Below are 17402 nucleotides of genomic sequence, written 5' to 3' on the forward strand. Positions count from 1 at the left end.
CACAAAAGTTGCTTCCCGTAAAGATCGGGGTTAGCATTTGTCTCCAGCAAGACATGCATGTCGAAAGAGGTTGCTAACGCAATTGGGTGGCTAGGGTTGTTCGGTGAAGTTTATCGTAACGCAATGCCTGGGGTCAATCACTGGATTGTCTGATCCAGACGACGTTATTTAAAGACCATCTTCATATAGCCTGGGCGTCATTAGACATCAGAAAAACAAATAATCAGACACTCGTATACTAAAACATCAGATAACATATGGTGTGTAAAGTACTATTTCGTAGAAGGCTGCATCTCATTAAGAGACTATTACTTTGTTTTGTTGCTCAAACAACAAGACATTGTTATAAGAGACTCTTATCTTTTGCCAGGTAAATACTCATACGACGCTTGATGTTAATGTTCTGTTTACATGGCGTATGACCTTGAGCTGTTGTAAAGCCAACACAGAGGCCGTGTCTATAGCTACAGGTACATTCAGGGGCTTGGCTAGTGGGAGCAAGGATACCTGTGTGTCACAGTACTCGGCGCAGAGGTGGCCCTATGTAACTACTCACACAAACTAATTATTCCACTCCAGCGCGCTAAACAATGACAGATTCACAACAGGTACCTCTTCCCTAATGCATTCTTGTTTTGGCACTGTAAAAATGGCAGGACTGGTTTAATTGTTGAATGTGAGTGTTTATGTCAATGTCAGACCGCCTCCATGATCCAGTGGGTAGATCATGTGCCCGGAGAGTGGAAGGTTGGGTTCGATCCATGGCCGCTTCATACTAAAAGATCAGGCAATGAAATGACAAATATCCTCATTTTACGTATTTTTGTTTGACCCTTGACCTTCCAAGGTCTTGTTATGATTCAACCCAAATTCATAAACATTGATGCCATAAATAATAAACTAAGAAAATAAAATTTAATGATGTGTGTGGTAACCTTATTTGTGTTTTCCATCTGGACCTCAGTTTAACAAATATTTAAATTTTGTAACCAAGTAGGTGAATAAGGCTTCTGAAAAATTGTAAAAGCTTTCACTCACCACTCGGGAATATTGTTTTCAAATTATTCCTACTTCGTAACAAACATATCAATATAAACTGACTAGAAGATAAAAAATTATAAGAAGCAGTTTCGACACACATACTGATATGTGTGGCAGCCAATAAATATTCGACCGTGGACGAGACATATTAACGACTGATATTATGTCAAACGTCCTTTGTAACCGTCGTCACATGGCCCGTCGTTAACCAATCACTCCAAATTACCTCGGATTCATACATACCTTGACAAGCGTAATATCAGTATTCAAACTATTCATACCAAGAATATAGATTACCATCACTGATCTTTGATAAAGACCGTGGCAGTTCCTTTACGAGGGGTTGTTTTAAAGAATAGGTTTATAAGATAATTCTTTTGATAGATGAATTTTGTTCATTCATTAGCGCGGGCTTACGTAGGTCATAGTCATTGGCACATAGCGCTGAAACCAAATCTGTTATTCGTATCTTTCTCAAAGCTGAAACATTGATCAGTGTATGTTGGTTTATACTGCATCATGGCTGTGTAAATGTTATATGGGAGAAGAGCCTGTTGAAGAACCCATAACATATTGGTTTTCAGCAGCAGTTTGTGGTTATTTACAAGCTTAACAGACTTGGTCCTTAGAGATGTTTCATTATGGGACAGTTTCTGGAAGGTTGACTGTGCCTACAGGATACAAAGGTGAGAAGAGATCGACTCGACCTTTCCGACTTGACGTATGGCTTATCTTGAACATCTAAACCATACCAGTAAGGAATAAGAAGAGCACCATTGCTTCACCAAGGCAAATACTGATCTTATCAACCAGCTAATCTCTGTACGAACGGGAGGCAATAGTAAGCGTCATAATTAACCTACTGACTATTTAAATGCAAGGCCGTTTATGTTGTTACCACAGACCGCGGGAACCATTCTGCCATAAAATGTTGTTTTCATAGCCGTTAGTGGTTAGTTACAAGCATCATAGATTTGGTGGATGGAGAAGTTTCATGACGGGACAGTTTCTGGGAGGTTGACTGTGCCTACAGGCTACAAAAGAGAGAGAAGAGGTTGACTAGACCTTTCCTACTTGACGTATGGCTTATCTTGAACATCTAAACCATACCGGTAAGGAATAAGAAGAGCACCATTGGCTCACCAAGGTACATACTGATCTTATCAACCAGCTAATCTCTGTACGACCGGGAGGCAATAGTAAGCGTCATAATTAACTGTTTCTTTGGTAATTTCCCCTCTTTGTCATGTAAACAGTCAGTTCTGAAGGTATCCGCCGGCCCCCACACATGATAGTTCCTCCCCCAACATGTTCGTTTTTGTTCGAATTTAGGTTGGGTATGATAAAGACACCTTTAAGGAAGGTGAAACCTCGGATCTGAGCATCATGGGGACAGTGTGGGGGGCACTCAGGGGATTAATATTGGCGTATCTCAACACTTCCATAATGGTGGCCTGTTCGTTGGGAAGGTTCGTCTAGTCTTTCATGGACGACTGTCTACTCTGGCCTGCGTTTTCCACGGATTTCTTGGCAGCACTTCTCTTGTACACCCAGGTAGATCAGCATGCAGCGTATTGTGTTGGCAATTTGTTTCTAGTCAGTGAATAGATATGTCATTGAGGCATTCTCAAATTTCGTGCATATTTCATTTAGGTACAAATTGTAAGTTTTGTTTGCTTGCTTTACCATGACATGTTGTTGACTACGGTCATAGTATTCTGAATGTACAAAACATACATTATGTAAGCTTAACGACATTTCATTTTTCATATTTTATCCTTCTAATTAGAAATTTCATGAAATTGCGTCACTACCGGTATGAAATTTGTAAAGTCATTTTGAAAAGAAAATATGAAACAAAGATGAAATCATTTAATGTATATATATTAAAATATCTAGTTTTTCAATATGACATGGCTAATTAGTTTTGAAATGTTATATGCATTGCTTAAAATGGCCAACAAGCCAACAATTCCTTTCATTTCTGATTTGCAAATGTAAAGTAATACACATTGGCTACAAGTAATCTCCAGTTCTTTGGCTCTTTATGCAACACTAGTTGTGATAATCTCACGAAACACATATTCTGTGCTTCCATGGCTATTCCGCGCCGAAAATCAACTATTTGTGGAGATCTTCAGTCTGTTTTGTGCAAATACAATCTTACAAAACTACTTCTACGTATTTATACTTATTTATACAGTGGTTCATTTCCCACCAAACACCAGTGGAGACGAATTGTAAACAAACAAGTACAAGAATACGAGGAACAAATGTGGCGTAACAAAGTATCACTTCATGCAGGACTGTCTCCTTACATGCGAGCTCACACATCACTGACATATCACATACTTTAGAACATTTTATAGCCTGAACACAGAACAGCCTTGCAATTATGTTTTAAAATTTCATCACGAAATAAAGTTTCAAAAGAATGTTTGCTATGTAACAAGATTATGACAACCATGTGATACTACACTGTGAAAACTTATTACCTCTCCCGAAATAACTTTTTCTCATCTCTGATTGATCTACTTGATGTTGAAACCTATGTAATTTTGAAATGTTGGAAGATCGACGAAATGTTGTCAACTCTCCAAGGTGCAGATACACAGTTCACATGATCCCTAGTGCGGGACACATACCATATTGTCAATCCAAGGTGTCAACAGTTCTCCAAGGTGCAGATACACAGTCAACTCTCCAAGGTGCAGAGTTCACGATCCCTAGTGCGATCCCTAGTGCGGGACACATACCATGTTGTCAACTCTCCAAGGTGCAGATACACAGTTCACATGATCCCTAGTGCGGGACACATACCATGTTGTCAACTCTCCAAGGTGCAGATACACAGTTCACATGATCCCTAGTGCGGGACACATACCATGTTGTCAACTCTCCAAGGTGCAGATACACAGTTCACATGATCCCTAGTGCGGGACACATACCATGTTGTCAACTCTCCAAGGTGCAGATACACAGTTCACATGATCCCTAGTGCGGGACACATACCATGTTGTCAGCTCTCCAAGGTGCAGATACACAGTTCACATGATCCCTAGTGCGGGACACATACCATGTTGTCAACTCTCCAAGGTGCAGATACACAGTTCACATGATCCCTAGTGCGGGACACATACCATGTTGTCAACTCTCCAAGGTGCAGATACACAGTTCACACGATCCCTAGTGCGGGACACATACCATGTTGTCATGCAAACGTTATTTCTTTGTTCAAAAGCATGGTGGATATACATACCAAGTTTACGAATATAAGATTGTATTATTAGAGTTCATTATCAAATTAAATTTAAACATGGTAGGATGTGAATAGTAATATTGTGGTATATATTTTGTCCCTTAAATCAGCATAGTAAGGACATACCAGCAAAAAGTGGAACTCATCTTCAATTACATTTAGTGCACAAAATTTGCACAATCTGTTTTCTCTTGGAATATTATAATATCTGCCCTTCTTGGATCATAAGATCATGTGAAGAGCATCTAAATCTGGATAATGAAACGTGGAATTTTCTAAGATTAATATCGTGTAGGTATTGCTCCGTATGGAAAAAAGATTTAAAAGTACTATGTAAAAGTGGATTTGGGATGGACAGTATTAAAGATATGTTCAAGGTCTGAATGTACATATCTTTTAATCTTGCGATAAAGCATTATAAAATGACTTTGGGCAGGTAATCTTTTGTGACAAAAATACATCACTAAAACCACAATGATTTAGTAAATTTTAACATTCGTTACCCAATTTGATTTTCCGTTGGTGTCAAAACAAATACATCATGTCATAACATTTCTTAGGAAATCTTGATGCAGGCATATTCAAGAGCTTTACCCAGTATTTGATAACTTTATCTGTGCTTCTAAATGAAGTGGGAAGCGATTGCATTCACCATAGATCATTGTCATGTAAAGACAGGTAAAATGCTTCCAGGTTGAAGACATGTTACAGCAGTGACATTGGGACGGTATATAATGTCACCACCGTAATGGCCTATCACAGCCGTGTTCTTCTTTGTCATAGCCTTTACTCTACCCTGTCCTTACCGTAACAACAAAATCATACTTATATGCTTATTGATTTTATTCATTTGATACAATTTTTTTTATGTTAAAATAAGATTCCCAAAACATTTGATATCTTTGATTTAAACATTTAGATACAAAACAAAAATCACAATGTTGGAAGAAACTCATAGAATCTAGGTTGTTTAACTCCGCATTCAGCGATATTAGTTAATGGTCGAGCCTGCACCAGACAATCCAGTGGATCAACATCACGCAATTGGGAGACGATGATCACCTGATGCTGTTAGTCGCCTCTTACGACAAGCATGGGTTACTGAAGACTAATTCCTAACACGGATCTTCACGGCTACATAGGCATTGTGTTCTTTTTTAACATTGTGATGATCCGAAGAATATTAGATTTCGGGGATAACGTTTAGTTTGAATTCCTTTGGCGAATATGATAAACCCAGTATTCCTTCCATTGGAGGCTTTTCCCCGTTCACTGGGACGAACTTGAATCTCTGAATCATGGTGGTGAGGGAAGAGGAAGAGCTCCATCCGGGACATTGACTCCCCAGGCAAACCCTTCGTCCTTGAAATATAAGAAAACAAAGGTACAGTGTCATTACTGTATGTATGTATGTGTGTGTGCGTACGTGTGTGTGTGCGTGTGTGTGTGCATGTATGTATGTACATCTGTGTGCGTGCGTGTGCGTTTGCGTGCGTGTATGTGTATGTGTATGTACATGTGGTTACCACGTCTATTGCTTACCATATCTCGAGTTTGTAGGTGACTCACCCAAAGAAAAGGGGATAAATTCCTCCCTCTTCTGAATCTTGCCTGCGTCATCGAGCGGAAACGGTCCGGCCGAAAAAGTTTTGCGGGTCTCCCCATACATCCCGTGTCTTGGAGGGACTGAATCAAGGTTCAATAGGACTGTGACGCCTTGTGGGAAGGTGAATCCCTGAACTGTACATCATGTGGAACTGTGTGAGGAATAGCAATAGGTGCAATATCAGCGTATCCTCAAGGTTTCCCTATAATGGTGGCCTCCACGTGCAAGGAAGGCTCGTCTTGTCCTTCATGGAGGGTCGTCTGCTCTGGACCCACGTTTCCCAGAATCTCTTGGAAGCACTTCTCTTGTACATCCGGGTAGTGCAGGAAGTAGACCAGCGCCCAGCGTATAGTGGTGGACGTCGTCTCCGAGCCTCCAGTAAACAGATCAGTAATAATCTGCGCCAGATTCTCCACTGCCAACACGAATGTAATCTTTAGTGTAAGTTCACGTGACAGATGTAACATGACCCATATAAAACCGGAAACATTACAATTACATGCCTACGAAATACTAGTTGAAATGTGGAAATGCATTAACAGAATCAACCATGTATATAGGTCAGTGTAGATTCAGTGTAGATTCTAAAGGAAAGTTCAGCGTTCAATTTAAGAGATGTTCACAAAACCAACTATACGTTTTGACAAATATAATTCTTAAGTAAAAAACCAAAAACCAAATCAAAAGTGATGCTTAAATAACATGAGTAAAACAATATGGATTATTGAATGCAATAGCTACATATCTACACAATTCATTACATCCTTAGCAGAAATGATGTGCCAGTTATTTGTATTAAATTCTTCACGTTCAACCTATTGGACAAATCTAGAAAAAACAACCCTTTAAAAGTAAATAGCCAACGAATCTCCCTGTCGTGGAAAGGATAATGTACATTCCATGAACATCGTTAAATAACAAAACACACTTACAGTCTAACGTAGTTGTTTCTTGTTTCTGTTGGCGACGTCGCATCTCCTTCAAATATACATGGATAAAATCGTCCCGATTTTTCATCATCGTGATCGTTTAAGTGATCCTTAATGAAAGGTTTAATCAGCAGATTATCCACAATATCTATGCTGTCCATTGATTTTCTGAACTTGAATGGGTCTCCAGGCAAATATCGCACAGCAGGAAAAACGTTTAGTATTCCAGATACTGCGCTATTTTTAAAAATCATCCAATGCTTTCAGAAATTTGACGAATACATGGTCAGTATATTCAAAACGTTTACCAAAGACAACGGAACAGATGACATTTGATACGGCATTCTGCAAAAGACGCTCTATGTTGAAACCCCGTCCTTTCTCTTCCTCCAGGGCCACCATAAACTGAGCAATTTCCTCGTATTTTGTCCTCCATGATGGTTTTCCATTCCAAACTCTCGCAGAGCATTGAGAGCAAATCGTCTCTGTTCATGCCACAAGTCCCCGGAGGTTCCGACTACTCCTGTTTGGAAAAATACAGTTCAATGGAATTCAGCTGTATTTCGTGGAATAAATCTGGCAGTGTTTGTAGACATTGTAGAACAGTGTTGTGTTTGTATCAGGTTGTTTCTGTTAAGACTCAGTTTAGGACAGTGGTGACCTTGGTGCCGTTTTACAAAGCGGTCTTAGCGCTAAGGTGACCGTAACTCCCATTACCTTAACATAGACTTACGGCTAGCGTAGCGCTACGGTTGCTTTGTACAACGGCACCCTGGTTAATCTATTAAGACTGGGAGGCAATACAAGCGTGAAAGGTTCTGGGCCTTCACTGGGACGTTCAAGTGCTGGCTGAAGAATTGGAGCAATCTTTTCATGTACACAAAGCGGGTCTCAATCTGGTCCTGGTCACCTTAAATATGACGTCACATATGACGTATCACGGTTCAAGACCAGCAGATGTATGGCGATCGTTTTTCACCCTGGATACTCAGCCTTGGCCTAATTTGAAAGCTTCACCACTGTTGCAGCGATGTGAATCTTAGCATCACTATCTTTGTTGCTACAATCACTGCTAATACATTAAAGTTATATTGAATTTGTATTGCCACGCTGTTTTATACCGTCATTGTAATTAGTTCATTTTTAGAATACAATTCTTAATTCTATCACATTTTGTTCTTTCACGCTATATTCTTTGTATGTATGCATTGCCATAGGTCAGTTGTATAGTGCCACCAGGTTATGGCACGGGTCAGCTGTATAGTGCTGCTAAGGTATGCCATTGGTCGGCTGTATAATGCTGCCAAGGTATGCCATGGGTCAGCTGTATAATGCTGCCAAGGTATGCCATGGGTCAGCTGTATAGTGCAGCTAGAAAGCTATGCCATGGGTCAGCTGTATAGTGCAGCAAAGGAATACCACAGGTCAGCTGTATAGTGCAGCCAAGTTATGACATGGGTCAGCTGTTTAGTGCAGCCAAGGTATGACATGGGTGAGCTGTATAGTGCAGCCAAGGTATGCCACGGGTCAGCTGTATAGTGCAGCCAAGGTATGACATGGGTCAGCTGTTTAGTGCTGCCAAGGTATGACATGGGTCAGCTGTATAGTGCTGCCAAGGTATGACATGGGTCAGCTGTATAGTGCTATTAAGGTATGACATGGGTGAACTGTATAGTGCTACTAAGGTATGATATTGGTGAGCTGTATAGTGCAGTCAAGGTATGACATGGGTTAGCTGTATAGTGTTGCTAAGGTATGACATGGGTCAGCTGTATAGTGTTGCTAAGGAATGACATGGGTCAGCTGTATAGTGCTGCTAAGGAATGACATGGGTCAGCTGTATAGTGCTGCTGAGGAATGACATGGGTCAGCTGTATAGTGCTATTAAGGAAAGGCACGGGTCAGCTGTTTAGTGCAGCCAAGGTATGATTTGGTTCAGCTGTATAGTGCAGCCAAGGTATGACATGGGTCAGCTGTATAGTGCAGCCAAGGTATGACATGGGTGAGCTGTATAGTGCTGCTAAGGAATGACATGGGTCAGCCGTATAGTGGAGCGAAGGTATGACATGGGTCATCTGTTTAGTGCAGCCAAGGTATGACATGGGTCAGCTGTATAGTGCTGCCAAGGTATGACATGGGTCAGCTGTATAGTGCTACTAAGGTATGACATGGGTGAGCTGTATAGTGCTACTAAGGTATGACATTGGGGAGCTGTATAGAGCAGCCAAGGTATGACATGGGTCAGCTGTATAGTGTTGCTAAGGAATGACATGGGTCAGCTGTATAGTGCTGTTAAGGAAAGGCACGGGTCAGCTGTTTAGTGCAGCCAAGGTATGATTTGGTTCTGCTGTATAGTGCAGCCAAGGTATGACAAGGGTCAGCTGTATAGTGCAGCCAAGGTATGACATGGGTCAGCTGTATAGTGCTGCTAAGGTATGACGTGGGCCAACTGTACAGTACTGCCAAGGTATGGCGTGTGCCATCTGTATAGTGCAGCCAAGGTATGATATGGGCCATCTGTATAGTGCAGCCAAGGTATGATATGGGCCAGCTGTATTGTGGAGCCAAGGTATGACATGGGTCAGCTGTATAGTGCTGCTAAGGTAAGACATGACATGGGTCAGCTGTATAGTGCTGCTAAGGAATGACATGGGTCCAGCTGTATAGTGCAGCCTAGGCCTGACATTGGTCAGCTGTATAGTGCTGCTAAGGTATGACGTGGGCCAACTGTATAGTGCAGCCAAGGTATGACGTGGGCCAGCTGTATAGTGCAGCCAAGGCATGATATGGGCCAGCTGTATAGTACAGCCAAAAGGTATAACGTGGGCCAGCTGTATAGTGCTGCCAAGGCATGATATGGGCCAGCTGTATATTGCTGCAAAGGTATGACGTGGGCCAGCTGTATAGTGTAGCCAAGGCATGATATAGACCAGCTGTATAGTGCAGCCAAGGCATGATATGGGCCAGCTGTATAGTGCTGCCAAGGTATAACGTGGGCCACCTGTATAGTGCAGCCAAAGGTATGATATATTCCATCTGTATAGTGCAGCCAAAGGTATGACATGGGTTATCTGTATAGTGGGGCAGGTGTTAATTCTATACACGTGCGAAACATCTACGATAGTAGGTAAATGCATAAAGGTAACAACGGTTGTAAACATGAATGGAAACATTTTCTCGAGAGTTATTTACAATCGCCACAGTAAAGTCTATTTACAAAATAAAGAGTTATGTCCAGAACATTCCTTGTCTGTTCATGCATAATCATTTCGCATCACTAGGATAACTGATGCTAGATGTTAAACACCCTGTTTTGTCCTTTCAGGTGCCCTCTTTAAGCTTACTGCATGGACCTCGGCTTTCCCAATCCCCCACATCGTGTCAAAAGTGAATGCACATTATTTGTGTTCGTGTACACACAAAATGGTTCAATGGTTAGTATCACTATAAAAACACCTTCAGTTTGGCTAAAATATAAAGAAAACGCACCTTTTCCCTTTGAGAAGAAATCGGTCACAAAGGATCGCGGTCTGTCGGAGAAGACGTCGGCGTTCTTGACAATGGCTTCTTTAATAACGTTGTAGCCGTTGAGGACGATGAGAGGCTTGTGGAAAACATACAGACTGAAAATGTCGCCATACTTCTGTCGGAAGTTCTTGAACAAGACCCGTGGATCAGATTCCAGGGATAGGGCGTTCCCCAAGAACGGAAGGAGAGGGGCCGGGGGCAGTCCAGGTGGAGCGCCGCATTGACAGCCATAACACTACCAGTACCACGACCAGAAATAAGGCAACTGTTGTAATTCCAAAATCCCACATCGTCGTCCGCTAGTTTCCAGCCTGTCTAAAACCTGATAGGAGAGAGCGAGACTGAGTACAGCTGTGGAGTGGCACATTCACACAACTGACGGATTTATAACACTGCCGGTTATCCATTTTACAGAGTGGAGTCAGCTAAAATAAGTGCATGTCATGCACATGTCTTGTACATGTGGAGTGGCCATGGTCTGCCTCCCAGACCCTGGAGAATAAAGTATGTGAGTAATAGATTGCCCCAGCATAGGCCCAACACACCTTCTGTATACCATAGGCTCCATGCACTGTAACCGAGACAGTCGTTCTACCGTGTTATAAGAGCGCCAGATAAACAATATTCATATTTAATTGATGATACTCTGTAAATGTCTCATATTTAGTATTATTAACTTGTCAGATAGGATGCTTAGTGTTATAGATTGTTCCAGCATTCCATGGTGCAAATAAACCCACGTGTACTTACAAAAGTAATACGTACATATACTCCTCACAAAAATTAAGCAACACAAATTTTTAGTCTCATTACATTATCATTTATCGAAATTGCAAATCATGGAATGATGCAATAGAAAGGTGACACATATGTACACACGATTAACAAAATGAAATGAAATGGTATTGAGAAAGCAACAATAGACTTACAAATCATCAAAAACATGTACCCGTGAAACAGTCGTGAAAAATGTGCTGCATTGATGTTAACGTTACAGTTGAAGTCAGTTGTGTACAGTGAAGCAGTGTTCAGTAACGCGTATGACCATCATGAGCACGAATCCAAGCTTCTACACGTCTTTCCATTGACCAAATGAGCCTTTAAAGTTGCTGTTGTGGAATGTTCTGCCATTCTCTCTGTAACGCCTGTTCATGTACATCCAGAGTCTTGGGGTGAACATGGAGACCGTAAATGTCCCAAGCTAAGATCAGGTGACCTTGCATGCCAGTCCACATGTGTGCTGTTGTTGATCTAAAAGCAACATCGTTAACAACTCTTTCTCAGACATTATCAACATCGTTAACAACTCTTTCTCAGGCATTATCATCCATGGACGGGCATTATCATCCATACTAATGAAGTTAGGACCCGCTTGTTGTACCAGAGGAATGATTACAGGTAGGTTTACATTGATCAGGGTGCATATGTGAAGAGTGGAGCACATTCATGCCACACATTTTGCATGTTGTTTCTGAGGGTGGTTGTGTTCGGGTGATGTTGTCAATGTTATCAGATAAATCAATTTGACAGTCACTAAAGGTTATGTATTCTTTGAATATTTACAATTCAGTAACATGTCAGCAAAAATCGCAATCGAGATTGATAAAGATATAACACTGAAAATACTTGTTGCTTATTTTTGTGTGAGAAGTGTATGTAGTCGTCACGATTGCACATCTGTCAAGATTATCAGCATCGAACGAGCCATTGGAATGTCGCAGACGGGGGCTTAGCAATAGATGTTTAAGTTGCGAGTTATACCTTCTTCAGACGTTCCAACACTCATCAGTCGTGAGTTCGAATCTCGTATTCCCAACCCCACATGAAGGCTGCAAAATGTAATACGCTATGGCTGCAACATGGAGTCAACTAGTATCACAGGCGGATCCAGCGAGGGGGGTGGAATGGGGGTGCAGGGGTGCGCACCCCCTCCCCCTTTTTTCCTGAATTTTTTATTAAATGACCATAGGAATGTGGCATAAAATGGAGCACCCCTCTTTCTCAAAAGTGTGCACCCCCTTTCTCAAAAGGCTGTATCCGCCCTGAGTATTATATCCACAGTACGCTGTCTTCATGTTACAATGGTTCGGTTGTATGTATAAGTTGGTGTTAATTTGTACGTTATATATATATAACAGAGTAGGTTGCATTCCGCGTGTTTAAATATTGTCTCTGTCGTTGTACATTCAGTTATTTTGATCTGCATTAAAGCCGCAGTTGGTTGCAATCTGCTTGATTAAGAAACAGTAGGTTTGTATCTGCGCATTTAATAACCACATCATATCTTCACCTCGTTCACCCCCCTTCCCCTCCATACACCCCACCCCCCGTCTCTGTGTGTGGTAGTTCACAATACAGACAGGTTGCCTAATATTTACACACACTATGCATGTCGCAGCAAGTAGGCTGTCACAACTCCAAAAGAACGTTTCGACCTAGCTTGGTTTGAGCACATTGAATCAGGTATTGGTGACATTGCATAATACCTCTAGAACAAAGGTCATTTTATAGGCCGGTTAAGAGTCATGGTGACCGCCGGGGAAACCCACATTTGAGAAAATAACGAAGCCACTATTTCAGGTACAAACCCCGTGCCGCGAATCGCCGCGAAAACCACAATGAGTAAGGAATCAATACCGTTTTTCAAATAAGCGTCACCAATTGATCACAATGGATTAAAATTGTTTCAGTGACTTGTCCTTTGTTTGTTTTAGTTAACATATGATGGGCGGCTTCTTTATTCTTGTTGGGGTTTTGGCTTACATGTGATAACATTAATCTTTTTATGTATATTTCGTTTTATTAATATTGCATTCTCTGGTTATATTGTAGATTGTGTTATCAGCTACTAGTTGAGGGGAGGTGTAAAATGTTTTGTATTATTTTAAATGTATGTGATAATCACCTGCAAGTTATGGATGTTCCATATACTAGAAAACGTTGCATAGGCCGTTTAGCATGAGCCTTTAGACTGCCTTCACATTGATGTAGATTACGTATCTGCATACACAGTCAGTATTATATGAATAAAGATTTTTCTCGTTCACAGATGTCCCATATACTGATAACAGCATGTGGAGGGTTATTTTAGAGGCGCGTTTAGGAGTCCATTAGACAAAAGCCCGTGTAACAAAGTTCACTGCTGTCTTTACTTTGACGCAGATAACACATATACGCTTTGGAATCAGTAATTGGGTAGTATGAACCTGGACTTCTTTGGTAAGCATTTTTTAGAAGTTTAGTTGATGAAGGAATGATGACAATTTTGGATATACAACCTCTTTATTCTGTGAAGGGCGATTTGTTGATTATAGATTTTAATAAATGTTGTCACAAGGATCACTGTTTGCAGCGAACTGACGATTATAAATCTATACCCTGGAGAAAGTTGCTAACTTCTGATGAATTTTTCAGTGATGAAAGTAAGAACCACATGAAATAATCTACCCAATGAGATGAGCTAAACGATTGTGATCTGTCTCGAACAACCCACAAACAACAAGGAGACAGCCACTTTAGTGAGTTGATATGATATTTAATTCATGATATTGTTGTGCTGAAACACGGGTGCTATTTTCACCCTGAAAACAATGCTACTTTAACGTATGGAGCTTTCGCAGAGTTCATGCCATTATAGAATTCTGCACATGCTTCATGAAAACATTTAACTTAAGGTCTGTAGATGACATCTGTATGTCAAAATGTTCAATGAAGTGGGGAGAACCCTCCATGAGCTTGAATGAGCCAGTTCCCAACCCTGCGTCGCATGCTTCCAGTCAGACGCCGCCGGATCAGCTCCCGGGGCAACTGCTGCCACTCCCTATGCAAGGCTGCTTCCAATTCACACGTAGATTCGCTACACTGGAGGTTCCAATGCCTTTATACGACCATGATTGTGTCCCAAATGTGCTCCAACGGAGTTCAGATCTGGACCCATTTTAAGGCCAAGGTGCAAAGTTAATAATTGCGTTGTTCTGGAGGGTAAGCAGTCATTGCCACTTGCCGAACGATGGGTCTGTCATTTATTCATTCATGAACTAAGGAGGTCTTGTGGTCAGTGGGTGGTTATGAAAATGGGGGACAAATAACTGGTTCCAGGACATTTCGGATGTACAGTTCACCTGTAAGGTTGCCTCTGCATGGTAAATCCAGGTCCCACTTGCTCAATCATGGGAGCAGAGCGGCTCATCTGACCAGTGGGGTACCATACATGTCACCAGATTCTACGCACGTCGAGCTAGACTGCATGCCAGCGGAGCCTGTGGTGGTCATCTGCCAGTGGGGCGTTTGATTACTCTTCTGGAACCTCAGGCCTACAGCTCTTACGCGATTTCCTGACGGTTCTGTCGGAAGACGGCTGATTTGGTATGCATTGTCGTTTCCAGGAGCTCGTTGCAGGCAGCACGACGTCGAACTAATCACCAGTGGTGCCCTGTTCACGGCGCTGTGATGTGTCACGGGGACGTCCCGATCATTGACAAGGTCCATAACGGAATGGGATTTTAGCATGGCTACTCATGATCGACTGAATGCACAGTAGTAGTGGTGAAGCCCAGTTGACTTAAAAGCTTTAATAAGACGTACAAGAATGAATTCCAATAATTTTGACATCTTTGTACCAGATATTCGCCTTCGTGCCATGTTAACAGGGAATGGTTCACAACTGTTTTATGTCAACCCAGGCTTGAATACCCATATATTTGATGCATGAACATACAGCATTTTGGGCGATGCATGGAAGGCATGCTGCACGTGCATGGCACGGCCAACTGTGACGTCAACATCATGCATCATCGGTCACCATTCTCATGATGGAACCACCATTCCTTGCCATCATCATTATTCCCCATACAGTTTGATTTTCATTATTGTAATATGTTCTGTAACTCGTTATATCAGGGGGGTGTTTACTTTTTCCTGGTGTCTATGTCAGAAACGTCGCCCTTCACCGAATAAAGAAGTTGTATATCGCATAAAAACTCATCATTTCTTCTATGAATCCGGGAGTTTCATTTACACTGACTGATTACAAACATTGTGCTGTTCATGTTTTTAATGTTTCTGTGATAGTATAGCTGCTCAAGAATTGTGGCCCAGTCTAATTCACTGCGTCTCTCTTGGAACACACCAGAGCTTACCCACAAGTTCGTTTCCTAGGTTTGTCTGCACCACACCTGTTTCTTTTCACCAAACGAGCAATTAAACGTCTGGAGCTACTGTTCGACTTTCACACTTTCCTTCTACATTAACTCTAACACACGCAACATAGGAGGGGAATGCTGCCCAAATCAGCTTTAACTCAGCTAAGCACCTCCACTTGTCCTCCCTGGAAGCTTACCTACCACAGTGCAGTGTGCAGTTTTCCACTCGTTACACGATGGTACTGTCGTCAACACCTGATAGCCGTCTTTGGCCTTTGCTATAAGCATTCATGCGGTTAAGTTGTTGTAGTTATTTGTGGTTTAACTCTCTCTGAAGTAGCCTGCATGGCGGATTTGTGTTCAATCAGGCCGTGCATAGTGTGTAATGCTAAAGAATTTTATAAACCCAACTTGCTGTCATACGCACTGGCAATTTGTATTGTAGACCACGCAAACCCTAACACTTGAAGAATTGTAGACTTATTAATGCTTTTCGTGATGTTGAAACACTGTCTGTATAGAAAGCAGTACATACTTCCTGTTTGTCATCCAGCATTTAAAAACAAAATCCAACCAAAGAGCTTTTCCTGTAGTAGTATGACATAGGGGACAGTTTATGACTGAGTATTCACATTGTTCAAGGGTTATCGAGCACCCTGTTTGACCTGAAGGGGCACTGCATGTAATATAATCAGAGTTTTGATCGTCGCAGGTGGTATATGACCTAGTACATTGGTTACCTTACCACTAGTTCGAAGGCGTATAATCAGCCACGACGCCCTTCTGTGGACCTGTTTATAGTTCTGTCCCGTTTTACTCACCAACACAATGCTAAGTAACCAGGCAACTTTTATTTCGACTTCTATCCTAATGGTAAATAGTTCCATGCATGAATTCACTACAAAAGCTGCGTCCCACGTAAAGATCGGAATTGAAAGCATTTGTCTCCAACAAGACCTTACAAGTCAAGAAGAGAGGTTACTTCTTCAGTGGGTGGCTAAGAGTTGTTCGGTGAAGTTTATCGTAACCGCAATGCCTGAGGTCAATCACTGGATTGCTCTGATCAGACGACGTTAAGGGCCATCTTCATATAGCTGGGCGTCATTAGACATCAGAAAAACAAATAATCGGGCATAAAGTATACTAAAGCAGCTAAGATAATAACATATGGTGTGCCGAAGTACTAGCTTCGTAGAAGGCTACCGCATCTCATTAAGGGGACTATTACTTTGTTTTGTTGCTCAAACAACAAGACATTGTTATAAAAGAGACTCTTATCTTTTGCCAGGTAAATACTCATACGGCGCCTCAATGTTCATTTTACATGGCGTATGACCAACCGAGCTGTTGTAAAATAACTTGGAGGCCGTGTCTATTGCTACAGGTACATTCAGGGCTTAGCAGCTGAAAATTAGAACCAAGGATACCTGTGTGTCACAGTACTCGGCGCAGAGGTGGCCCTATGTAACTACTCACAAACTAATTATTCCACTCGAAGCGCGCTAAACAATGACAGATTCACAACAGGTACCTCTTCCTAATGGAATTTCTTGTTTGGCGCTGTAAAAGTAAGCGGGACTGGTTTGGTGAATGTGAGTGTTTATATCAATATCAGACCCTCGCGTCCAGTGGGTGAATCATCTGCTGAGAGTGGAAGGTTGAAGTTCGATCCATGGCCACGTCATACTAAAAGATCAGACAATGAAATGACAAATATCCTCATTTTACGTATTTTTTGTTTTGACCCTTGACCTTCCGAGGTCTTGTTGTAATTTCAACTAGAGTCTTAAACATTGATGCCATAAATAATGGAAATAAGAAAAGTAAAATTAATGATGGTGTGTGGTAACCTTATTTGTGACTTCCATCTGGACCCCAGTTTAACAAATATTTAAATT

At 41.6% G+C, this 17402-nt stretch overlaps 1 long non-coding RNA gene across 1 annotated transcript; it reads right to left on the reverse strand.

Annotated features, from left to right (window-relative positions):
• Nucleotides 1-7280: 7280 nt before the first annotated feature.
• LOC124266693 lies at nucleotides 7281-10496 on the reverse strand. Its single transcript, XR_006895818.1, has 2 exons — nucleotides 10325-10496; nucleotides 7281-7358 (listed from the first exon to the last, which is right to left on the reverse strand). It is a non-coding gene; the product is annotated as an uncharacterized LOC124266693 (long non-coding RNA).
• Nucleotides 10497-17402: the final 6906 nt, after the last annotated feature.

The sequence above is a fragment of the Haliotis rubra genome, unplaced genomic scaffold (genome assembly GCF_003918875.1).
Source record: "Haliotis rubra isolate DU_JTF1 unplaced genomic scaffold, ASM391887v1 Scf1270, whole genome shotgun sequence".
NCBI lineage: Eukaryota > Metazoa > Mollusca > Gastropoda > Lepetellida > Haliotidae > Haliotis > Haliotis rubra.